Here is a 27943-nt window from a genome sequence, read left to right as displayed (position 1 = left end):
TCACTCATTCCCGTGGAGATTTCACCCAGTCCCGTGCTTTGGATACTCTCTGTACACTAATGACATCATATTTATATCCCAAGCTCCAAACTCTCCCAGGGACTCTAGAAGGCTCTGCTATCTAATAGCCAACCTAGGATCTCAGGTAGGGGGTCTAATAGGCATCTCAAATGTGTCATGCCCCAGACTCAACATTAGATCTTTCCCCCAAAACATATTGTGTTGCAGTGGATGGTGCCTCCATCTTTCCACTTTCTTAGGCCAAAAACCTCAGGTCGCCCCTGACTTGCCTAGCACACTCATGCCCCACATCAAACGCCATGTTGTGAGCTTTACTTTCAGAATATATCCAGAAGCTCAATACTTTTTTTTTTTTTTTGAGGTGGAGTCTCGTTCTGACGCCAGGCTGGAGTGCAGTGGGACAATCTCGGCTCACTGAAACCTCTGCCTCCCCGGTTCAAGTGATTCTTCTGCCTCAGCCTCCCGAGTAGCTGGGATTACAGGTGCGCACCACCACACCCAGCTAAATTGTGTATTTTTTAGTAGAGACGGGGATTCACCATGTTGGCCTCGATCTCCTGACCTCATGATCCACCCGCCTCGGCCTCCCAAAGTGCTGGGATTACAGGCGTGAGCCACCGCCCCCAGCCCAGCTCACTACATCCTACCACCTTCACTGTTTCTCCACCTCATTTAAGCTGAATGTGATTGTGTATGTCTGAATTCTTTCAATACTTTCCAAACTTCCCTCCTCCTGGTTCTGTTTTTGGCCTCTTTAAGTGTCTTCTCAATGTGGTAATGTGATCATCTTACAAAGAGGTAAATCAAGTCATGTTGTCCTTTTGTTCGAACTCTTCATTGGCTTCTCATCCCCCAAAGCCAGGGTCATATATTGGCCTATAAGGGCCTAGAAGGTCTTCTTCCCTCTCTTCCACCCACTGCTTGTCTGATTGCATACCCTACTACTCTCCTCTAATTCATTCCCCCCCAGCCACACTGGCTTCCTTGCGATACTCAGACATGCCAGGTTCATTTCCATCTCATACCTACAAACTGGCTGTGCCCTCCGCCTGGGATGCTTTTCGCTTTGATCTATCCTCAGAGCTCCCCACTTTGCCTCCCTCCACCAGGTCTCGGTTCTACTGTCACTTTCTCAGCAAGGACTTCCCTAGCCACTCTCTCCTTACCCCTTCCCTAGTGCCTTTCTCCATCTAACATTCTATACATTTTTACATTGTTTTTATCTTATGATTTGTCTTTCTCCACTACAGTATTGTTTGCTTTTAGTTTTTTTTTTTTTTTTAGTGTTCAGCATATGTTGTGCACTCAATAAATATTTGGTGCATAGATGTCATGAATGTACCAAGCTTTGGAAATACAATAATTAATAATATAAACAAATTCCTAGTCCTTATGGAGCTTAAGTTCGAGGAGCGGGGATATAGTAAACTAGTGATTACATTACAGGGATGCTCGTCTCCAACTCTGATGGTGATAGAAAGTCTTCCTAGCAGTAAATGTATTGGCAAGTCACTCAATCACTCTGAATTTCAGTTTCCTTGCCTGGAAACAGGAGACAACCAGTTTACCTCAAAGGATGACTATAAGAGTTAAAGGACCTGAAGGATATAACATACCTGCTAGAGGAATCAGTGCTTCAAAGATACACAAAATGTGGGCCAGGCGTGGTCACTCACGCCTGTAATCCCAGCACTTTGGGAGGCTGAGGCAGGTGGATGATGAGGTCAGGCATTCAAGACCAGCCTGGTCAACATAGTGAAACCCCATCTCTACTAAAAATACAAAAAATTAGCCAGGCATGGTGGCAGACACCTGTAATCCCAGCTATTAGGGAGGCTGAGTCAGGAGAATCGCTGAACCTGGAAGGCGGAGGTTGCAGTGAGCTGAGATGGCGCCATTGCACTCCAACCTGGGCAACAGTGTGAGACTCAGTTTCAAAAAAAAAAAAAAAAAAATACACAAAATGTGTTCAGCATCCTCGCCATTCTGCCTGAAGTGCTTTGATTATGGGTCTTCCTCTAATCCTATCTGTGAAATATTCCACCTTTCACTCTTGATGTTAAATTTTGAACACCGTAAGCAGGAGAATTCTGTGGACTACTGCAGGTCCAAGTAAACAATCACACTTCGTGGAATCTGTTGAAGAATCCCTGCTTGTATATTTCTACTAATCACCTGATTACTGAAAACTAACCAAAATTAAAGCAAAATGGCCTAGTGGTTTACAATTTGACTGTCTCACAAGTGTTATTAAAAAGATATTACTAGGATCCTCTCACCTCTTGAAAACTCTCAATTGCAGTGGGCTTTAAAAAACACCTTCTGGGGCACTGTTAGTGGAGGCCAGTGGCCATCTAACTTTTGGAATTACTATTAGCTTTGCACTCAGATGATACTGAAATCCAGGAAGCCCAGCTGAGATGTGGTTATTGCTGATACCTAGATATGTTTTTCGCCTCTGCCATATATATATCCTCAGAAAAGGTTAGAGCTAAGTTTTCCATGCTTCCTGATGCCACAAGTGTTATTTGCACACATACACACACACACACATCCTTTTAGTAAATGGAATACATACACGTGCTATAACTATCTACCTATTATAACTGGATTATGATATATAAGTACAATAATAAATGTATAAATATGTGATGTCTTGACCAAGTAAGTCATTTTGTGCTAGCTTAAACATATATAATTGTAAATTTAAGTGCTCTTCCTATATTACTTATATAGTATATATTGACTGTTTATGATCAAAATATGAATATGTACCTTTAGTCATCCTATAAATACCTGCTTAGAATTTTTTATGATGAGACATTAAACATTTTATTATAAGAGACATAAAAAATGTATTATGACACAATTTCCCGTGGAAAACTTTCCAAGAATAAAAACAGTGAAGTTACAAGTTAGTATTCCCTCCAAATGCTTCCTTACTGGCCACCTTCTTCTCCTTCTACAATTCACCTTTACCCTTAAGGAGGCAACTCAGGACTGTTTCTATTTCTCAAACAGCATTAAGGTAATCTTACTTCAATTTGAAAAAGAGTTATCGAGTGTTTTTATGAATAGCCAATAAATTGAGAATAAAAAGAATAGGAAACATCTGTCCCAGAGGAAGTGGATCAACTAGGATACCATAAACTATTATTCACACCAGGTAAAATTAAAAGCCATAAGAAATATGCATGATTATGAAGAACAAAATGTGAAAACACAGTCAAAATTCAGTGAGGCATATACGCAACATATTGATGTAATTTAATTAGGAAAAATTTTCATTTAATTATATTTATGTATACTTTTTTTTTTTTTTGAGATGGAGTCTCGCACTGTCACCCAGACTGGAGTGCAGTGCAGTGGCGTGATCTCTGCTCACTGCAGCCTCCGCCTCCTGGGTTCAAGTGATTCTCGTGCATCAGCCTCTTGAGTACCTGGGACTACAGGCCTGTGCCACCATGCCTAGCTTTTTTTTTTTTTTTTTTTTTGTATTTTTAGTAGAGACGAGATTTCACCATGTTAGCCAGGATGGTCTCGATCTCTTGACCTTGTGATCCACCTGCCTCGGCCTCCCAAACTGCTGGGATTACAGGCGTGAGCCACCGCGCCCAGCCTCATGTATGCTTTTTAAATGTCTTGTGGACCAAAGCATTACACTCAGACCTACGGATCTAATTTTTGGAAAGTTCTAGAGTCAACTATAGCATTGTAATGTTAGAATCCAATGTGGGACACTTTGAAATGGATGAAATGAAGAAGAGTAGAACTCTAGATCCTTCTTGAGGTAAAACAGATGGTATCCACTCACAGAGCAGGAAAAACTTAAGCTTTTTCTTCACATGTTTGAGAAGTGACAGAAACACTGAATGAAATCCTATGAAACAATTTTCACTTGGGGTCTCTTTTTACTTCTAGAAGTAGAGACTATTTTTTTAATGCTTCATTTTTAGATCTATGAGGCTAATTTTCAGAAATTTCATTCTCTCACAATAGCCTGATATATGTTTAGGGTCATAGTCTTCTGCAAAAAGTATTATGTAGAAAACAAAATCCATTAAGGTGAGGAAACTAACAAACAGTCTCATGCTTGGGGACAAGAATAATTTATTTTGTGGATGTGGGACAATGAGTTATTTGGTCCTTCTTCACAAATGAGATAACTGTCAAATCCCATCATATCCCACTACATGAATTATATATAACAACATTTGGTGAAATATGAAATTCTAAAAATACACTGAAATGCTAGAGTCATCTTAATGGTTTATTATGATAGGTGTTCCTAGTTTTGAAATATCTTCTTTCATAGAAGACAAATGGGGGCGACATTATTTTAGAAAGTCCACATCTTTTAAAAAGATGGATTAAAAGCTCTTTGAGACAGCTGTGCTGTTTTATTAGAAGAACAACATTTTCTTTCTAAATAGTTCTTGAGGGCAATTTCATGATCTAATCAGGGGGTGCTTTGGGCTCCATTCAAAACTGAAGAAAAGGAAATGTTGCATAGGAGAAGATGGAGACCTAATTGTTTTTGTTGTGAATGTCAACATGTGAATAAGGACAATTTTAAAAGTCAGACTTAAAGCAATGATGCTATATTTTCATGTAAAAAAAAATCCTTTCCGTAGCACTGCTTCATTGTGATTAAGACCTGGGCTTTGGAGTCAGAGAAAACTAGATTTGAGCACCCTCTCTGTTCTGTAGTAGCATGTGACCTTGGTCAAGTTCATCATACTCTTCTAGCATCTGTGTCTTGTTTTGTGAAATGGGGAAAGTAATTTGTAACTCCCTTGGTAGTTGTAAGAATTAAATGAGATAATACAAGCAATGGACTTACCAAAGCGACTGTGGCTTGGAGAGGTGAAAAAATCTGCTCTTTTGGAGACTATATAGCTTAGTAGATAAGGCTCACGAGCTCTGATATTAGAGCCTAAAGATCTACTCTCTTACTTCCTGTGTAATTGTGACAGATTGACTCTATCTCTCTGAACATCAGTTGATACATCTAAAAAATAGAGATGATATAAGAAGCCACCTCTAAAATTGCTTAATACAGTGTTTGGCACATAAACATAGTAACAGCTAACAGTGACGGGAATAGATGTAACCTAAAATAATAATACAATTAATATATGCATAATATAATATTCACAACTTCCAAGCTTTTTTTCTATCTTAAGGGTCTTTTGGTTTTGTTCCTGGTCTATTTTCATATTGCTGAAGTGCCTCTGGGGAAAAATCCTAAATATATAACAGATACACAAGGGCACTGTGGAACATGGGCACTGCACCTGTCAGCATGTCACTCATAATCACTTTTCTCTGCTCAAATGTGCACACCTGGGGAAGGTTGAAAACTCAGTCTCCTACATTATCCCCCATTACGGTTGGGTAGGGAACATCTGGCCAATTAATTTTCAGTAGTCTAGGAGGTTGGATCACCAATTACAGCATTCAAGGGTTCTTATTTTCATTACTTTCCTATCGTCGGCACACACTACACTCGGGTAGCTGCTTGCTGTGAGAGCTTGCATTGATAACATTCTAGAGAAGGATATAAAAGACCACAAATCATACAAGGCAGAACTGTAATTGGATATGATATTCTCTTCAGGTTTCTCTTACAAATACCCAAAATGCCTATACGTAAGCCAAGTTACCCAATTTATGAATTTAAATATTATGCCCAAGACAGAAATGCATTTCCACCAGAAAACACTAGGATTAACCATAAGGTCAGGCAATAGTTTTTCAAAACATTCTCACTCTTCCTTTTCCTAATAAAGAAAACAAATACAGTTTTCAAGATAAGTATTAAGAATCCCCGAAATTTATCCTGAAGAGGGTGGATCATTCTTAAATAATAAATTATCCCTTCCTACTACAAACAAAGAATGACTCTCTATTGGAATAATACTAAGTGTCTTGGTTTGGGCCCATCATGAAAGCAGAAATTTAGGGGTAGGAGATGTTGATGTAACCTGCTTCTCTCTTAGGACGCTGTATTCCATGTAACTACCATTTGTCTAATAAATACAGGTCTCTGACAGTTCTATGGTGAACTCAGCAGGGTCCAAGCTGTTATTTAAGGCTTTTTAAAGAATAAATATCAAATAATCTGAAAAGGCATCTTAAAAGGTGAAAGTGCAGCCATTTTTTTTTTTACAGATCCTAGCTGCAGGGAGTCGAATGAGAATTTTCTTCCTCTGGAACACAGACTTCCACTGTGGCTGATGGAGAATCTGCACTTTAACAGTGCTTGTGTGCACAAGGCTTCACCATGCCCATTCAACACCTGTAATCACACTACAACAGGCAGGAAGCATGGGTGCTGGAATAGTGGACAAAAATTTGATAACTACAATTTTGTAACGAAGTATATACCTGCATATACACGTGTAGGTTATATGTTATATGCATGTGTTTATACACATATATATAGCTTTAGAGTAGATCAAAATGTGCATCAGCTTTCTGAATTTTTTTTACTTGAACGATTTCTCCCCCACCAACTATCGGTAGGACTGAAGAATGTTACCTCCTTTGTCAATGAATGGTTGTATGAATCAAGCTAGACCAGTCAGATCTGGGAATTGGGGATTTCCATCTAAATAACAGTAGGAAATAAAATGGTAAGTGCTGAGTCATTCTGATGCTGATGCCTCAGGGGATTCTCTACTGGTTTCTGTTTTCTAGATTTCAGAGCTGCGTTAATTCTTACCTTTTTGTGAGGCCTGAATACTCAGCCATTCATGTGATTGTGAGGATAGCCAATATGTTTTATTCTTTCGGTTTTCTGCTTTCCTTAGTCAGTATTTTTCTCTATTGCATGCAACCAATGGTTTTCTGATTCATGATGTATATACCTTCATATGGTTCCCGCAAGCACTCATTTTGCAAAACTGGACACAGAATATCCACCTTCTCTTCCCCCGACAAGAAAGCAGACTATTTACTTTGGATGAAACTTTTAAAACATCTTTGTGAGTTAAAATCACCGTTTAGGTACATTAATGAAGCACTCCCCCTTTAAGATCAATAACAGTGATTTTAATATGTATTTTTTTAACTTTTCTGCAGACTAAAATTTTTTTAAAAATTAACTTCGTTGGTTTTGAAACATGACTCTTTTCTCAGCACTTGGACAGAACCTGACTATATGCAAATAGGTTAGTTTCTGTATTTGGACGTTGGTAGCAATATTTTTCCAAGTTCTAAATCATCCACCTAGCATGTTAAATTATAGTGCCTCTGTTCTTGTCTGACAGATTCCAACCTTTTGATTCTCTGCCTTCTTTCTTTGCTACAGTAAATTGATCCTTTAAAACATCCAGGTGCAAATGAATTAATGGTCCTTCTATTGTGAGTGAGAGTGATGGAGTTTCCTCCTCCCTCCTCCTCCACACTGAAGTCCTTTCCCCTTCTGAGAAACCCACATATCAATTAAACTCACCTGCTAATTAAAAGCTTGTTTGGAAAAATCCTTGCTAGTTAGAAGCAAAGGGAAGTGTAAAGGTGTCTAAAAATAGAGGCTTTGAATGTCAATTACTTCCTTCCTCCTCAGTTCCTGGTTCCTTCGGTTGAATTGGCTGGAAAGAGCTAGGGGAGGGGGGAGAAAAGAAAGAAAAAATAGTAAGTATCTTTTCACGTACATTTCCCTGAGAGTATATCATTGGTTTAGTAACTTCAGCTCTTTGTCAGCAACATCAGGATACATAGTTTTTATTCATGAGAGGAAACACCATTTCTCACCCCTTCTTATACAGCCGCACTGATTTTTCTGTATAAAGGCGGTAGAAACCACAGTTCTCTCGTTGACTGTCAACAATCAAGCCAGAGCTTTTGCGAGTGGGAATATCAGAGGAATGAAAGTGAATGTGGAAATGATGCCCTGTTCTCGTTTTTATAATGACACCGCCTGCTCTTAGATCCTCAACCACTACTCATTCCTGTCTGCTTTTCCTGAGAAATAGGTCCTAAGGGCATATTTATAACAATACTAGATTGTCTTCTCTTTCTTTTCTATCACAGACTTAAGAGCTATGTTGTTCTGAAGTAACATGCTAAGTATCAAACTATATAAAATAAAAGAGAGTCACAAAAATAGAACTCAGGAGACTGGGAAAGTCACAAGTTATGCACAAAGCCCCCTTTTTAATATGCCAGATGATAACAACAAATTAAATTACAATCTGCCTTGGAAAAATGACAGCTAATTTATTCATTTATTCATTCATTCAATGTGTTTTTATTAAGGGTCTCTTATTGGGTAGTCATTGGGTTAAGAGGTAGAGTTGGAACTGTCCCAACTAGTCCCAGCCCTCAGGGAGTTGCCTCAGGGAGTTGATAGTCTATAAAAGAAGTTGAGAATAAATAGAGAAATTATAATGGCATGTGATAGTGCTGGTAATAGGAAAAACACAAGCAACTAACCAGATATGGGAGGTCAAAAAAGATTTTTAGAGATAAAGTTTAGTTGAGGTCTGAGAGTTGAAGACAAATTACCTAGGAGGGAGAATAAGAAGACAGAAAAGACATTCCAATGTTGAATGGGCACCATGAAACAGACCATGGTACTTTTGGGGAACTGGTCACAGTTCTCCTGACCTGGAGAACAGAGAGTGAAGGAAAAGGCCAGCAAAAGATCAAAATACAACAGCATTTTAAACTGCCTTCTGCAATATTTGAAAAATAGTTTTATTTTTTCTTATAGGACGTATAGCTGAAAATGGAAAAGGACAAAGGTTATCCATTTCATGACTTTCTGTATGATGTGCAAAAACAAAATAGGGCATACTTAGGTTACTATGAAAATAAATTGTTTAGAAAAAAATTGTGGGTTTAACTGACTTCATATAATTTAAATCCAAAATAGATATACACCATAGAGAATTAAATCCATATGCTTAAGGTATAATGCATGACAGAATAAAGATAATATAGTGATTAATATAGTAAAGCCCTAAAAAAAAAAAAAAAACAGTCTTTTTGGAAAAAAATGGTTTCCCAATATATTAATCAAAAATAGGACACAGCGTTTTTTTAAAGGAGATACATTCACAAAATAGAATATTGTGTATCAGTCAGATTAGAGCTAATATAATAATCTTGCTCAATTCGGTTTGAGAATTATTGAGTATCTACTATGTGTGAAGCATTTTACTAGGTTGTAGGGCTATCGCAATTGATATATAATGCTGACATGTTGTAAAGTTGAAATACTAGCAAGGACCGTAGATTTTTGTTTTGTTTTTGTTTTTTGAGATGGAGACTCGCTTTGTCACCCAGGCTGTAGTGCAGTGGTACGATCTCGCCTCACTGCAAACTCCACCTCCCAGATTCAAGCGATTCTCCTGCCTCAGCCTTCCCAGTGTCTGGGATTACAGGAGCTGGCCACTACACCCAGCTAATTTTTGTATTTTTAGTAGAGATGGGGTTTCACCATGTTGGCCAGGCTGGTCTCAAACCCCTAACCTCAGGTGATGTGCCCACTTCGGCCTCCCAAAGCGCTGGGATTAAAGGCGTGAGCCACCAGGCACAGACAGATTTTATTTATTTATTTATTCATTTATTTATTTGGAAACGGAGTCTCGCTTTGTCGCCAGGCTAGAGTGCAGTGGTGCGATCTGGCTAACTGCAACCTCTGCCTCCCAGGTTCAAGTGATTCTCCTGCCTCAGCCTCCTGAGTAGCTGGAACTACAGGCGCCCACCACCACGCCCAGCTAATTTTTGTATTTTAGTAGAAACGGGGTTTCACCATGTTGTCCAGGCTAGTCTCGAACTACTGACCTCAAATGATCCGCCTGCTGCGGCCTCCCAAAGTGCTGGGATTACAGGCATGGGACACCACACCTGGCCCAGATTATTTTTTTAAAACCCTGAATAGCTGCTCAGTGTTACAGTATATTTATTTCCTTTATTCTTTAACCTAGAATTTAAGAAGAATTTTATTCTTCATAGCTGTATCCCTGGTGCCTAAAACAGTGCACGTCATAATGATTGAGTTAATTGTAAATGTATCTTAATGAGTTAAATGTATAAGATGTATCTTAACAAGTAGAATCTGGATATGAGGGCTTAAGCTCTAGTTTCCAGGCAGCTCTATGGCTTACAGCACTCTTAATGTTTTTTCTGTGTCATGTTTTTGTTTGAGGCTTCCAGAAACTGTTCTAGCTGTGGCATCCAAAGTTCTTAGATAACTTATATAGCTCTGAATTAATCCTCCAAGTTGCAAATCGCCCTCTAATGACTTCTTATTGCAATTAAGTCCAATTTTTTACCAAAACCTATCCCCATGCCTATATATACTTCCTCTCAACATTCATCTCACATTTTCTATGCTCTAGTTACATTGGCTTGCTTTCTGTTCTTCAACATACCAAACTTGTTTTTATTTGATGGCCTTTGCCCTTGTTTTCTCTGCCCAGAATGCTCTTCCCCCAGAATTTTGCATAGCTCATTCTTTCTTATCATAAAGGTGTCAGATTGAATGTCACATCTTCAATGAGGCTTTCTCTAACCACCCTTTTAAAAATGGCCACATTCACCCATCAATTTTATTCTATCTTGTCACCTTGCTTTATATTTCTCATAGCAGTTCATATTATTTGAAATTTTCCTATTGTTTGTGTCTCTGCCTCCACCCGCCCCGACTAGCCTGTAAGTTCCATATATAAAAGAAAATTATATTGTTCATCACTAAAGGCGTGCCTTGTATACTCCCCACCGCACCGCCACCCCTAATGAGACTGTAAACAGGTGCAGCGCCCATATTCCACAGTGCCCTTGTGTATCTGTTACGTATTTTGGATTTTTCCCCTTAGGCATTTCAGAAGTATGAAAATAGACAAGGAACAAAACCAAAAGACCCTTGAAATAGAAAAAAAGGATGTAAGTTGTACTATTGTATTATGTCTGTATTAATTGTATTATTACTTGAGGTTATAACTGTGCCTGTCATAGTTAGCTCTTGTTATAATCCTGTGGTGGCACAGTACTATGAACTCTATGTATCGTGATTAACCTTCCCAAAGTTAGAGGTGTGTGTTTATATCACCTATACTCTTTTTTTTTTTTTTTTTTTTTTTTTTTTGAGACGGAGTCTCGCTCTGTCGCCCAGGCTGGAGTGCAGCCGCACGATCACAGCTCACTGCAAACTCCGCCTCCCGGGTTCACGCCGTTCTCCTGCCTCAGCCTCCCGAGTAGCTGGGACTACAGGTGCCCGCCATCGCGCCCGGCTAATTTTGTGTATTTTTAGTAGAGACGGGGTTTCACTGTGTTAGCCAGGATGGTCTCGATTTCCTGACCTCGTGATCTTCCCGCCTTGACCTCCAAAGTGCTGGGATTACTGGTGTGAGCCACCGCGCCAGGCCTATCACCTCTGTTTTTAGATGAGTGTCATTGTGGTTTTGATTTGCATTTTCCTGATGGTTAATGATGTTGAGCATTTGTTCATATACTTGTAGCCATTTGTATGTCTTCCTTTAGAAATAACTATTCAGGTTCTTTCCCTGTTTTTGAATTGGGTTATTTATTTTCTTGCTATTGTGTTGAGTTTCATATATATTTTGGATGTTAACTTATTATTAGGTGTATGGTTTGCGCATATTTTCTCCCATTCCATAGGTTGTCTCTTCACTCTGTTGTTTTCTTTGCTGCTCAGAGGCTTTTTAGTTTGGTGCAATCCCGTTTGTCTCTTTTCGCTTTTGTTGCCCATGCTTTCGAGGTCATATCAAAAAAAAAAAAAAATCATTGTCAAAAACAAGGTTAAGAAGCGCTCCGCCTCCCGGGTTCACGCCATTCTCCTGCCTCAGCCTCCCGAATAGCTGGGACTACAGGCGCCCGCCACTACTCCCGGCTATTTTTTTTTTTTTTTTTTGTATTTTTAGTACAGGGGGGTTTCACCGTGTTAGCCAGGATGTTCTCGATCTCCCGACATCGTGATCCGCTCGCCTCGGCCTCCCAAAGTGCTGGGATTACAGGCGTGAGCCACCGTGCCTGGCTTTTCCAAAAGTTTTATAGTTTCAGATCTTATGTTTAAATGTTTAATACTTTGAGTTGATTTTTGTATATGGCATGAGATATGCCTTCAATTTTATTCTTCGGTATGTGGATGTCCACTTTTCCCGATATAATTTATTGAAGAGACTGTCCTTTCTTCATTGTGTGTTCTTGGCCCCTGTGTCAAATATTAATTGACTATAAATGAGCCAATTTATTTCTGTCTTCTCTATTCTGTTCCATTGGTCTATATCTTTATTTTTATGGTACTGCTATGCCGTTTTGACATAATCTTTTATGTATAGAAAATGCTAATGACTCCACCCAAAAAACTGTTAGAACTAATAAATGAATTCAATAATGTTTTGCATGGCACAAAATCAACATACAGCATCAGTAGCATTTTTATATATTAACAACAAACTTTCCAAAAAAGAAATCAAGAAGACAATCTCATATGCAATTTTATGCCTATATAAATAAATTTTATATAAATGAAGAAAACTTCAGAATAAATTCAACCAAAGAAGTAAAAGATTCATGTACTCACTGACGAAAGAAATGGAAGAAAACAACAAATAATTGGGAAGATATTCCATGTTTATGAATATGCATAAATAATATTTTTGAAACGTTCATACTACCCAAAGTGATGTACAGATTTAATGTATTCCCTATAAAATTTTCAATGACATTTTCACAGAAATAGAAAAATGAATTATAAAATTTTTGTGGAACCACAGAAGGCCCCAAACAGCCAAAACAATCTTGAGCAAAAAGAACAAAGCTGGAGGCATCACACAAACTCCTATCAAAATATAACTGTACCATGAAGCTGTAGTAATCTGAACAGCATGGTATTGGCTCACTTAAGTTGAGAAAAACACACACATTGCTGTCTATAACAGAAAATTAAGGGCAATAGTTATAATATTACAACCTATCCCATTTTTACTGGTATAGCTATAAATTGTAAGGCTGCCATTGAATAGATCTATTATTAAAAGGTATTTAAAAATTCATAAACTTTGTTCTCCTGCTCTCAAATAAAAGTGTTTACTTTTAAAATGAGTTTATTCTGAAAAACACTTATGACCTAACAAATGACCCAATGGGCACAAGGCTATAAAGGATGAAAACTCCACCGTAATTTTCCTCAATATTTTAAACTTCAAGTAGCTTTTAAAAAATGAGCATAAAATGCCTTTATTCTTATTGGCCATAAAGAAAAATATAGTGTGAGAAGTGTCATTCTGTAAGACCCGTGAGTTACTCTCTTATTTTTTTAAATAAGTACTAAAGCCTAGATTGTACCAGTTACTAGATCATTGTAGGACAACCCTGACACAGAAGAAGACAAAATATATAATTGTTTGTTTATATAGCATCATGGTTTGGGGCAAACAGTATTCTGATATGGACAAAAAGAAAGACACCCAAACCACTTTATCAAATTTAATCATATAACATTTCAAGCAATATATTATGGTGACTATAGCCCCCTACAAGTGGATTCATATGAGCAAATTTTATATTAATCAGTTGTTTATTTTGTTTTCATGGAGAAAGTACAATTTAGGTTAGAGAGATAGCAGAGGGCACTAAAGATATGGATGTTGGAGGAAGAAACCCTTAGGCTGATCATTCATCCTCTAACTATCTATGAGTTCTCTGGTCGACTTACTACAATTTTGTGACACAGTTTCTTCATGAAACTGTGGAGTCATGAGCTTAAATGGAATAATGCACATGTTTAGCATAGTGTCTGACAAAGTGAAAGCTCACTAAGTGTTAGTTGTTATTATTATCCTATTATTACTTTTAGAAAAAATTTTAATAAAGTGACATTGTAAAACATGTAAAATTAAACCTTAACTTGAATCACTGTAATTGACCTTTGAAGTTTAGATCTAAAAACACAGTCTTTGTTATATTCTCTTTTTGTGAATATTTTCTCTAATTTCCAGATTATGCATTTGCCTGCTCCATGTCCCAGCTTTTAAATATGCTCACATTTCATGATGACTTCCCAATTCTTTTTTGTGCAATAGTAAAAAGGCAAGCTTCATTTTATTTTTTTATTTTCTGTGCAGAGGCTATACATCCAAAATTTCTCTAGTATTCACACAGTGTTCTCTCATATCTCAAGGCTCTCTTAGGAGTTTCCTAACATGTTTTTCATCTATTTATTAGATATGTAAGTAATTTTTGTGGATGTCATCATTTTCTTTTTATAGCAAATTTCAGGTTTATCTAAGTTGTATTCTAGTGTGTTAACTTATATTTGGTGGTATTCCATAGTTTTAGGAAGCAATCAATAAAGGCAGATTTAGTTATAAAACTTATATATGATATTGTTTTCACCTTTTCTTCTACCTGTTTCATTCATGTGGTATAGCTCTAAAAGGGCCACATCAGGCTATGTGCAATGCTTAAAAATGAAATGCAAAACTTCTTTCATCCCTTGCTATGTTAATTCTTTATTCTCTTTGAAAAACAGAATTCACCTTTTTTCTGTTGTATAGTAAGAACATTTCTGTTTTTGCAGAAATCTGTAATATTTTCTTACCCTTGAAGCCTGCATATGGAAGACCAACAAGAGCAGGCTTTATTTTGTTTTGTTATTTGTACATTATTCAATACAAAACTTTTTTTTAATCCACCATCATGTAGAGACCCAAAGATCTGAATTATGTGCTAACTACTCTGGTTAATTAGAGTGCTATTTAATTTTTGTAATTCAGCTTGAGCCTGAATAGTGCAAAATCCATTTGACCTGTATCTTATAGTCATCTGCTTACCACAAGTCTCAGACCTTTTAATGATGAGCTGCTCTGACTGGTAATCACCTTTGGGCCTCCTGTTCCTTCTCTTTACAAATTAAAAAGAAGCCAGCAAAAGCATCCTGTTGCAAGGTGCACAGGCAATGCAGTGAGGTTGTAAGAGTAGAAAACTAACAGCAATTCTGAATACTGATGACTAGAAAATGCAACAGACCCATCTCCAGCCCTCCTCTACTCTTTATAGACATAGAATTAAGAAAAAAAAAACCACACGCACAAAGAAGAGACACATTGAGCTGAGGGGAGAGCAGCAGCAGGGACTGTGCTAAAGATGTAAATGTGGGCTGGGCATGGTTCTTGTAATTCCCAGCACTTTGGGAGGCTGAGGTGGGCAGATCACTTTAGGTCAGAAGTTCGATGAACATCCTTAGGAGAGACGGTGAAACCCTGTCTATACTAAAAATACAAAAATTAGCCAGGTGTGGTGGCAGGCGCCTGTAATCCAAGCTACTCAGGAGGCTGAGGCACAAGAATCGCTTGAACCAGAGAGGAAGAAGTTGTAGTGAGCCATGATCATGCCACTGCACTCCAGCCTGGGCAACAGAGCAAGAGTCCATCTCAAACAAAAGAAAGAAAAGAAAAGAAAAGAAAGAGGGAGGGAGGGAGGAAGGAAGGAAAGAAAGAATATTTTGTGATTCAGGCAGAGTTGCAAGGTACTTCAGATTGGGACATCAGGAAAGAAGTGTTCTCTGAAGAGATGAGATTAAAACAAAGCAGTTATTCCTAAGAACAAGCCCATCACAAAAGCAGGAATGAGGTTGATATATTCAAGGAAAGGAAAGTTGAGGTGATAGAAGCCGAGTGGGAGAAGTTAAGATAAAAGTTTATGTGCCGAATAAACAGGACTTTTAGAGTTGAATAAGCATTTGGATTTTAAGCAAATTCTTTTATGAAAGCAAATGATGTGTTTGGAATTAAGTTTTAAACAGAAAGCTCTGGTTCCTGCGTGGTCAATGGGTTGTAGAAAGCAAGGAGACACATAGATAGACCAGTTTATAATGTTTTACTTTGGCCCAAGTAAGGATGATGGACCCAGGGTAGGAGCAGTAGAGATAGAGAGCAGAAGCAAGATTTGGGAGATTTGGGAGGCGACATTGACAGTTCTTAGTAATAACCTTAATATGGAGGTTGGGAGAAAGAGAAAAATCAGGAAAAATCCTAGATCTTGATTCTAGCAGTTAAGTGATATGGTGCCATTTATAAGATGGAGGAACCCAGAGAAGATCAGGTGAGTAGAGGAAAAGTATGGCTAAGATGTTATTACCAAGTTGCCTATCACAGCATCAATGTGGATATGTCAGATTGGAGGAAAGTGATGTGACCCTGGAGTTTGAAATAAGTTCAACAAAAAGAGATATAAATGTGATACTCATTGGAAAACTGTTGTTGTTCTAAGGCACAGAATTAGGAGAGTATGTAGATAGAAGTCTCCTTAGGTAAGCAGAGCAGAAGACACCAGGGAGAGTGAGAAGGGGAATGCATATGGCTGCAGGAAAACGGGGATGTGTCATGCACCTCAAGAAAAGGAAGAATTTCAAGAAGCAGGAAGTGCTCCACTGTGAGAAACGCTGCTGACGGCTCAACGAAGGCAATGGGTTTGCAGTTCGTCTCCCTAAGTTGATGTGGTTTTCCCTTTCATAGTACATAGAAAACATTACTGGACTGAGAACCAAAGAACGTGATTTCAGAAAGACAAGAGACATTTAACTTCATTATTATCAACTTCTGTGTTGGTAATAATGGCCTCTTTTCCTTCCAAATCAATCAAGATTTACATCTTTAGTCTATGTTCTAGAGAGGCGGGAAAGAGGGTCTTCAGCTTCCCATGACCGTAAATACCTTGAATTGAGATCTGCTTATAAAGATGGTTCATTTAAGTACCGGAATCCAACCTACATGTGTGCCCAGAACGTGATGAATGAGGCTGAAGCTGACAGCTTGATAATGGAGAACAAAATCAAAGCAGCCCTCAGACCACTGGGCAGCAGGAGAGAGGACTTAGGGAGCACTTGCCTAGGAACCCCTTGGAACAGCACAGTATGAAAAGCGGCTGGGTTTTGCCAATTTGCTATTGCTCAATGAAAGGAGGTTTTATTTATAATTATGGGTGAACTGTTTTTGTCATATTTCCCTACGGGGTCACTGCTTCCAATACTGCACTTATTAATTTGGGAAACATTTTGGAAAATAGCTGAGATTAAGACTGATGGATTATATTTTAAACTATATTCCAAAGAAAGAAGCTGAAATAAGCAAGTCAGTGCATCCTTTGGTACACTGACAGGTGGTGAACTGTAGCAAAAAGGAATTAAGCTCTAGGCCAAAATTAAGTCTCATAAAACATCCTAGCTTTATAACCATTTCTATAGCTGTGAAGCCTGGTTCTGTTAGCACAAGGATATTTAGTTTCTAAAGAAATTCTGTGTGAATGTCTCTGAATTACGATACCAGTCAGTGAAGAGCCGTAATAACTTGTCAGTTTTTTTGTAAAAGCAGTTAGATTTGTCTTTTCCTTTCCCAGGTCTGGGTCTTCATCACCTCAAACCTAGGTTACAATAGGTCTTTGAGGTGGCTTCTTTGATCTTCTTTCCTATATCTACCCCATTCTGCAAGCCGAGACCAACTGATTCTTTCTAAAACCTCACTCATGCTATGTCACTCACTGCTCTCCATTGCTAAAGAATCTACAATGTCTCCCTACTGTCCATTGAGTAAATGCCACACAATTCAACTTGACATTCACCTGGCCCACCCTATATATTCAACTTGAAGGTAAATCATTTTAGTCCTGCTGATTTCAGATTTCTCCTCGTTACATAGACATATAAACTCATATAAACTCAGCTTTACCTCCTTTTTTTTTTTTTTTTTTTTTTTCCTCTGAGACAAAGTTTTGCTGTGTTGCCCAGGCTGGAGTGCAGTGATGTGTTCTCAGCTCACTGGAACCTCTGCCTCCCGGGTTGAAGCGATTCTCCTGCCTTGGCTTTCTGAGTAGCTGGGATTATAGCAGTGCACCACCACACCCAGCTAATTTTTTGTATTTTTAGTAGAGATAGGGTTTCATCATGTTGGCCAGGCTGGTCTTGAACTCCTGACCTCAGGTGATCCACCCGCCTCGGCCTCCCAAAGTTCAGGGATTACAGGCATGAGCCACCGCACCTGGCCAGCTTTACCTCTTATCTGCTCTTTCCCAATCCAAAATTTTTGTTTGTTATGTCTAACACAAATGTCACCTCCTTAATGAATCTCTTCCAAATAACTCCATACTCCTTCATTTAAATACCTATTAATTCAATACCTGTATTCAATGTGGCACATAATACATGTTTCTAACATCCTTAATTTATTGCCTTACAATTGCACTCACCTTTTTTTCCATGTAGAAGTATTGTAGTTTCAATTAAATCATTAGTCCCTTGAGGAAACACATGAATTGTTTTTGTATATTGTGTGATTGCCTACATCCTAATACAGAGGTGGGCCAGTAGCAGGTGTTTAATAAATACATGTTAAAGGAAGTGAAAAATTTTCTATGTGGTAGAGTAGAAAGTGCACTGGATTAGGAAATTATAAAGCAGCTTCTGGTCTTGACTGCAGCACTTGAAAACTGTGTGGTCTTCAGCAAATCACTGAATTCCTCTGAGACCAAGTTTGCACATTTGTAAACTAAGAGTAATAGTAGTATGTTTGCTATTTCTTGTAAAGGCTTGATGTGAAGGAGGAAGGAAACAAAGCATATAAAAATATTTTATGTTTGAATAAAGACATTTCTATATTTGTACATATTTCCACATACAGCATGAATACCAATTTTTCTCCATTGTGGACATATTTTTTAAAAAGATTTTTTACTTGGTTGATAGAGTGAACAAGGGTGAAAAATGACTTAAAATGACACAAAAAGAGTGAATTATGATATGACCAAAAGAAAGACTGATACACAGGGGTTCATGGTAACTTTATTATAACTCAAAACTGGAAATAAACCAAATATCTATTAACAGGTTAACTATAAGCACGTTTCTGGGATGTTCACCCAATGAATTAGTACTCAGGAAGAGGAAAAAAAAGAATGAGCTAACAGAAGTGAAATCCGAGAGTATCACGCTAAGAAAAAGAAGCCAGACCCAAAAGAATATGTGTTGTATGCTTCCATTTAGAGAAAACTCTAGAAAAGGCAACTCTAATTTATGGGGTCAGACAAGCAAATCAGGAGTTGTCTGGTGCTGAGTACAAATGAGAATTAGTTGGGATAGGGCAAAAAGAAACTCCTTGGGGTGACTGAGATGTTCCCTATCTTGATTACACGGGTATATATATTTGTCAAAACTCACATATATATTATATACATATATATATTATATATAGTATATATAATATATATTATATATACTATATATAATATAATTATTATATATAGTATATATAATATATATTATATATACTATATATAATATAATTATTATATATAATATATAATAATTATATTATATATAGTATATATAATAATATATATTATATATACTATATATAATATAATTATTATATATACTATATATAATATAATTATTATATATACTATATATAATATAATTATTATATATACTATATATAATATAATTATTATATATACTATATATAATATATATTATATATACTATATATAATATATATTATATATACTATATATAATATAATTATTATATATATTATATATGTGTATTTATATATTATAGATTAATATATATTTATATTATATATAAATATATATTTATATATTATATATTAATATATATTTATATTATATATAAATATATATTTATATATAATATATTAATATATATTTATAATATATATTAATATATTAATTATACATAATTAATATATTAATATATAATTAATTATATATTAATATATTTATATTATATATTATATTATATATAAGTATATATAACATAATATACTTATATATGTGCATTTTATTGTAGGTAAATTTTACCTCAATAAACATTATTGTTTTGAAAACAAACTACATTTGAAACTGATATGTAACTTCATTATAATTCCTGCAGAAATATAGAGCTTCATATGAGTATTATATATGGTCTTATTTACAAATGAGAGAAAAAACAGAATTACTTTCCCTGTGGAGGATCACCAAAGATATCAACCAATAAGGTTTCCACTTTGGCAGTGAAGAAAGTAAAGTAAGATGGTTGTTCATAGGCCTTTAAGATCTAATACATCTGCCAAAATCAGATGCATTACTTTCTTCTTATTGATGAATTAAAATCAAAATCCTTTTTTTCCCCAAGATTAAAAGAAAAATATCTCATTGAAAACAGTAGTATCTATTTTAGGTGAGATTTCAACAGTCCATAAAATGAGCAACCCCCACATTGTAGAATCTACATTTCTAGACTCTCAGAAAATCAGTAAAAGCTGATAACTGTACAGCTTCTGCACTCTCCAATTATCTCCTTTCAGAGCCAGAACACACAAACACTTTTTTGCACTTAATTAAGTATTGCAATTCCAGATTATCTTTGATTAATGAAGAGCGATACAGCGTATAGCTAGAATTATGTGATTATTTCACAATTGATCTTTAATTATTCCATCTGATAATAATTTCACTAATTTTTCATAATGTTCTCATCTAAATTCTTATAAATGAGCTATAACAATTAATAATTTTCATTAATTTTCCTTGAAAATGATGTGAAGTTTTTGATAGAACTCTTAACCTTCAAAAACTGTTTTAAAAATTTTGATTAAAGGATAAGCCGTACTGTCATATGGAAAAACTGTATGACTTCTTCAGATATAGCAAGTCAAGTAAACATTCAAAAGTTTTTCTCTTTTTGTTGAGTTTGGGACTTGTTGCTTGGGTGTGCCTAAATCTGCCTCTCCCTCTGCGTGTTTAACTTGGACTTCAGTGTCAGATAAATGTAGGTTTTAAGCCAGCTTGACTACATTATATGTGACTGTGGCCAATGTAGCCTCTTTAAACTATTGTGGCAGTGTTAGGAAGTTGGAGGTGAGAGCTCTCATTAGGAAATAGGTGGCATGGGATTGTAGGAGGCCATATAGCTCACGGGAGTACACGCGGCCACCTAGGGAGACTGGGTAGACAGAGAAGAGAAGGGCCGAGATCAGAATATTTAGGCACTGTCCGTTGGGTGCGGTGGCTCATGCCTGTAATCCCAGCACTTTGGGAGGCCGAGGCGGGCAGATCACGAGGTCAGGAGTTCAGGACCTGCCTGACCAACAAGGTGAAACCCCGTCTCTACTAAAAATACAAAAATTAGCCGGGCGTGGTGGCAGATGCCTGTAATCCCAGCTACTCAGGAGGCTGAGGCAGGAGAATCGCTTGAACCTGGGAGGCAGGGGTTGTAGTGAGTGTAGATTGCACCATTGCACTCCAGCTTGGGTGACAGAGTGAGACTCCGTCTCAAAAAAAAAAAGAAAAAAGAATATTTAGGCACTTTCTTTCCAGTGAATCATAGCAGAAGACTGCCAGGGATCCTGAGAAGGAGCAGCCCACGTGGCTGGAAGAAAACTGGAGGTAGTCATAGGAGCTAGAAGAACGTCCAAGAAGAAGCTTACAATATGCTAAATACTGCTATAATGACTTAACATTCATTATTCTACTTAACCCTCACAGCAGGACTCTGAGGCAAATATATCATCATCAATATTTTAAAACTGAGGAAAAGAAAGCATACCAAGGTCATCCTGCTAACGAGGGGCAGAGCCAAGACTTTAACCTAACGTGATCAGCTTTAAAACCCATTTTTACAAACACCATGCTCAACGAGCTCCTACGCACATAACGGTTATCCTAGTGCCTGGTGCCTAGCATGTATTTGGTAAAAGCAATCTTTCTATGGCCGTACTGGTTATAAACACATCAGGTCCTTTTTGGCTGTCATCAGATCGAAGCTGTGCATGCATTGATGAGGCCAAGGCAGAGAACAATAAGGTGACCCCAACACGATTTGACAACAGTGTCTCATCTAGCCTTGGGATTTCTGAAGGCTGTTTGAACTGCTGGAGATCATGAAGGACACAGCAGGACTAATGACTATCGATGAACTTACACCTTTGTGTTGAGTTTCATGCTAATTATATTTAGAGGGCATGACTTCAAAGTTTTTGGAAAATAGATTGCCATTAATTACTGTTTAGAAACTCATAGATTGTCACTAAATACAGTGATTCTTCATGTAAAGCAAAAATATGCACCATTTCTTAAGTCTGCCCACTGCGCCAGACGCTGTGTGATGTATTCAACTTATACTTCACAACACTGTGAGATAAGCATTATTATCCCCCCATTTTCTACCTGAGAAAATTGAGATTTCCAGAGTTTAAGCGACATGTTAAAGGTCACACAACTTGTAAATGGCAAACCAGGACTGAAACTCTGAAATTTAATTTCAGAATTAATTCTATACAGTTTCACCAGAATAGATTAATTACTTGGGGAGCAATATATTTGTTTATTGGGCATTGAACATTGTTGTAGATAATTATATCTTCCCCAGTAGTTAATATAACATTTCAAAGAATCAAATATTAAAACTGTTCTTTGCTGGGGAGCAGAACTCTTTCTAAAATTGTTGAATGCCTTTCTGCCTTCTATAGTATAAAACACTAGATAACACAGAATGGTTAACATTTTCTTGATAGCATAAGGTATTCGTTATGTTCATCAGTTATGGTTCTATTCACAGGTGTGAGGCCCAGTGGGTTGCAGATTAAATGAATATAACTCCTACACCAAAAATTTATTTTCTTGAAAAAAATCTTTTAGTATTAGCTGGCTTTATTTGGAATATTTGCATCTTTCTTTAAAAATGGAGAAAAGGGGCTGGGCACAATAGCTCACACCTGTAATCCCAGCACTTTGGGAGGCTGAGGTGGGCGGATCATGAGGTCAAGAGATGGAGGCCATCCTGGCCAACATGGTGAAACCCCGTCTCTAGTAAAAATACAAAAAATTAGCCCGGTGTGGTGGCAGGTGCCTGTAATCCCAGCTACTTGGGAGGCTGAGGCAGGAGAATCACTTGAACCCGGTAGGCGGAGGTTGCCATGAGCTGAGATCGCGCCATTGCACTCCAGCCTGGACAAAAAGAGTGAAACTCCAACTCAAAAAAAAAAAAAAATGGAGAAAAGGATGTTTATGTGTCAGACTTCTGGAAAGACATAACACAGCAAACATTCTACAAATTATATTAGAGAATCAGAGCTCAAAATCTCACTCTTTCAAGCAATTTCTTCCTCCTCTGGAAAAATGGCCTTCTTCCGTGGTACTCTCTTTCTCCTTTGTCTTGTCAACAAGAAGCAGAACATAGGGTAGTATTCCTACTTTAGTAACATAAGGACTAAAATCTTCACCTTATAAGTCTACATCTAGAGGTTTGTTTGACTTACTCACCATGTGTTCACTGGTGGGGACAGTGCTTGAAGAATATACAATTTCAAGAGAGCTTTAAAGAGAGGATACTTCAAATCTCACATAGTGTTTATAAACAGAAGTTGATAGCATAGAGATGGGACGTACATTCATGGTTTTGACAGAAGACTCTTGGACACTCAAAGAAATTAAGATATAAGAAACATAAACATTTGATCTTTAAAGTTATAATGGGATTGAATATTCTTTCTATATGGTACCTTAATGTTCTGATTAAGATTCTGGTGCTATTGTAAAGCAATATTAACACCTATTAAGAAAGTTAAAAACAAAAGAGTGCATGGCACCATCTCTGTCCCCACATGGTAAACTCCATTTTGTTCACACAGTAGATTAGCTTAACTTTCCTCAGATAAGTCTGCCATTCTGAAAGGATCATTCATTGAATGGACCAAAAGGTCAATGAATTGACCAGAAATGTATATTCTAACTCATTCTGTCAAATATTTGGCATATTAGAAAACTGAGGAATAATGATAACTCCCAATTACTTATCATTTTTATGAAAATCTAGGGTGAATGGAAGATTAATTGAGGTTCAATTTGACTAATTTAAACTAAAACATATGGATTTAATCAGCCATTTAAAACTGTGGAAGTATTGGCTGTGTTTAAAGGTCTTTTCTCTGAACTAACCATAAAATAGTTTTGTGACTCTATGAGTTACTTGTTGATTGCACCAGTTGCATTAACTTTCTATCATGTCTTATTTAAAAGCACTAAAGTTAACAGGAATACAATACTCACCTAATTACAGTTATTTATACATATTTTCCATCCTCTTTTCCTCTCCTGCCTCTCTTTCTTCCTTTCCATCTCTCTTCCCACTTTTCTCTTTATTTTCTTCCCTCTTTGTCAATTATATGCCAGGTAAGTACACTGTCCAGGTTTGTTCAAAGAGAAAATTAGAATTTCCCTAGAGGTATACGCTAAGGTTTTCCTTCAATTTGAACTGCACATTTGGGGATGCATTTTAAACTTCAGCTTTTATGTTACATATTTTCAGTTATAACTCGTATATTCGACTATAGCATAGTTTAGTTTTCCACTGCAGTAGAATGAATGGCTTCATGTCATTCCCAATTAAGCCTTCCCATGATCTGTCCTGATTAGCATAAAGTGGAATTAGGTGACAATGATGACGCACGCTCTCAGAGGCTACAGCAGAAAACAGAACCTGGCAGGCCAGTTCACTAAATGCCCCAGCGCCTGCCTCCACTGCAGATCTGTCCAATGATGGATGTGCCTTTAATATGGCATCCAGGTGCCCCGAGGGGCAACGGAGATTTAAGCAGCTAGTTGAAGAGCTCTCCTCTCTTCTTTCTCCTTGGAGCCAGCATTCTTCTCTGCACTTCAAACCTGCAAGCTCCTTCATCTCTCCATGGCTGTTTTTGTTATTAGGAGCCTCAGTTTTCTATCCCTTGTTAGCCTTCTCCCTTCTTAGAGTTTTCCTGCTTCTCCCCTGACTCTCAACTTTCTGGCTGAGCAACTTGACTTTCATAGCAGCCAGAGGATGCTCCCATGCTTTCCTTTGAGTCGTGTAAGCAACAACATTTTACTTCTAACAGTTGTCTATTAGGACCTCTGACCTATTGACTTGCCCAGTTGGGAAGCTATACCACACAGTGATAACGATCTCAGGCTATGAATCAGATTAAATCTTGACTCCACCATTTCTAGCAGAATGATTTGGGATAAGTTGTTCAAATATCCCTGAGACTCAGGCTTTTTCATGTGAGAGATGGAAAAAACAGCAATAATAGCACCTACCTCATAGGTTTGCCACGATGATTAAATAAAATACCACACACGAAAGCATTTATTACTACAGCAGTAACTGTGACATGGCAAGCATTCAATCACTCTTAATTTAAAAAGAAAAAAAAACTTTTATTGCATGCTGCTGAAGACTTGTTTCTTTTTTTCTTGATGCAAAAGATAATTTTGAAAAGACAAATATTTGCAGGTTTTGATTTCCTTATGATGCTTGATATCAAACCCTCATATACTTAGGATATCTGTTGTAATTTTCACAATGATTTTTGATAGTATGTGTCATATTTAATCTTTAGTTTTTCCCCAAAAAACAAGAGGCATGTACACACACACATGCACAGACACACACACACACACGCTTTCTCTCTCTCTCTCTCACTCTCTCTCATTGCTAAGCAGATGCTACTCTGCTGCTTTCAATTAAAGTGGGCACATTCGCTGGTTGACATGCTAAGAAAGAGGTTCATTTAGATTAATGTTTGGAAGCACAGTCAACTTGAATTCACTTTTTCTTTTCAATGCCATAAAAATTTTCTCTGCCACTTATTAACATTGAGAAATTTGATCACAACTTACACTTGGTTTAGATCAATGCTTATAAAAAGCATACAATCTCTTATAAGTGCTAAAAATGAACTAAGGGCAATGACATATCAAGAAAGAAAGCAGCATGGGGGTAGTTTTGTTAAGGGTGGTTTAAAAGCCTGTATTGTACTACTGCCACGTAAGTAGAGGAAGGCCGCTGTCAAACACGTTGCTGAAATGAGAATTGTTTAAAATACAAAAAGCAAGACAACTCCATGTGAGTATCTTAAAGTCCCAAGGTCACTTACAAAGGAGAACCAGGTGGTGAAGCACTCGCGAGACAAACATCATAGCCATATTTTGGCACTAGCGACCCTCCGAGAGGAGGCATACTAAATATTTTCAAAGACAGATTTTCTTCTGCCTCTGGATTAATGCAAAACTTCAAGAAATGGAATATTAAGAGTAATTGTTGGCTAGTATAACTTTTTTACCTGATTACTTTTTAGGAGCTTTGCATCAGAATACTATTGCATCAGAATAACTCAGATTTCAAGACCCTCAATAAATACCATAAAGACAGAAGCTTCATAATGCTAGGTCTGGCCTCGAGCAGGTTAAAAAACATTTCCCCAGGTGTGTTGAATGTGCATCTCTTTTAAGACTCACTCATCTACTCACATAAATTTTACAAATGAGCTAAATAAAGGCCCAGAAATTTGGGAGCAAAGAGAAGTGATTCTTTGCTCTCAAATTCTTCGCCTATCTATATGCTACACGGAAAGCCAAAATGGAGCAGTCACTAAAAGCACAGGTTCAAATAACACTGCAAAGAATTACTCCCCTTGCAGCCTTGGGGAAGTTGACGCTTTTTCCTGCCTGAATTTCCCCATCTAAGCAGGGTATAGTAATGTTACTTGGCACACAAGGTTATAATGAAAATTAGCTAAGACCCAAAAAATACAAAAAAGCCTAGCCCAAAGAAACTACTCAATAAACAATAGCTGACTGTATTAGGTGACAACCTGTTGCTAAGATTTTACAAATTATTAGGTTGGTGCAAAAGTAATTGTGGTTTTTCCATTACTTTCAGTGGCAAAAACTGCAATTACTTTTGCACCAACCTAATACATGCTTAATCACCACATCGTCTCTGAACAAGGCTGTATTATCCCTATTTTACAGATGGACACACAGATTCAGAAATGTTAAATAGCCTAGCAGAGTCCAACCACCAGTGAGCAACGGTACAGACATTCGAACTTATTTCGGAAAAGTCAAAAAACCCAATTCCGTGACACACAAGTCCGTTCTCTCTTTGACTTCATGAAAAGTACATTTGGTTTTGAATCTTTTTGGCCATTGAAGAAATTAAAATAAACCAAAGTCTTTAAAAAGTTACAGCATAACTTTTCTCCTCTGCAAACTAGAGTGATCCATTTTATACTTTAGCGTTCTATTTTTAAAGTGATAATGCTGAAATGAGTATATCTAAAAGGACTGCATGCTCTTGGGCACATATAAATGTCCCTGGCATGAATTGCATGTGTAATTGTGGTTGCTTTGGGGAAGAAGAGGAGAGAGAAAAAAAAAAACACAAGTGCAAGATAACTGTTGCCATCTGCCTTTAGGTGAAATTCTGTAAGGTTATTTTGAGCTCCCATTGGACGTTGATTTCGACGTGTACTGAGAAAACTGCCGGACCACCTGCCACCCATCCATACTAATACTAGAATTGACCATGATGGCAGATGAAGCTTCAGAGATTGTCCTTTTCCACCACTGTGACTTGACAGGACCTCCACCCTGTTACACCCCCTTTACCCTAAATAACTCTGGAGGACAACAGGTCTCCAGGTGCAACAGTGTGAGGACTTTATCATAAGAAAGCAAAGAGTAGTAATGCATGAATTTCTTAAATCCAAGCTGGAGTCCAAAGGGAGATTTCATCCAGTAGAAACAAGCCGCCCATGCAAACCATCTGCAGAATAACCTCACAACAGACCCAGTGGTGATTTCACAGTTGCCAGTAAAACAAGCTTAGAAGCCTCCCAAGGAGACAAATGCTTCTGAAAAATATCTTCCACCGCTTAGCATATGGGTCTGCGAATGCTGCCCAAACAAAAGGATAAAGCAAGGTAGGACAGAGCTCTGGCTGAAAAATATTTCTCCTCCATTCTTTTGTGATAATAAAGAGAGGCATTTCTTGTCATTAATTTTTTTCCAAAGGCCAGAGCTCATAGAAAGATGCCCAGTTTTTCTGACCAGTGTTGGGGTTTAGCCGTTCTTT

The 27943-nt window shown here is 37.4% G+C and overlaps 1 protein-coding gene across 5 annotated transcripts in view; it reads right to left on the bottom strand.

The window, feature by feature from the left end:
- The window catches only part of TENM2 (teneurin transmembrane protein 2), a 3238122-nt gene that overhangs the window by 1365689 nt on the left and 1844490 nt on the right, over positions 1 to 27943 (bottom strand). For all 5 annotated transcript variants that reach the window (XM_063604288.1, XM_063604290.1, XM_055112852.2 and 2 more), the window contains exon 7: positions 7481 to 7626. The gene's annotated coding sequence lies outside the window, so the exon portion shown is untranslated. The remainder of the gene's footprint in view (positions 1 to 7480; positions 7627 to 27943) is intronic.

The sequence above is a fragment of the Pan paniscus genome, chromosome 4, assembly GCF_029289425.2.
Source record: "Pan paniscus chromosome 4, NHGRI_mPanPan1-v2.0_pri, whole genome shotgun sequence".
Lineage (NCBI taxonomy): Eukaryota > Metazoa > Chordata > Mammalia > Primates > Hominidae > Pan > Pan paniscus.
This window is presented reverse-complemented; position numbering and strand designations above follow the sequence as displayed.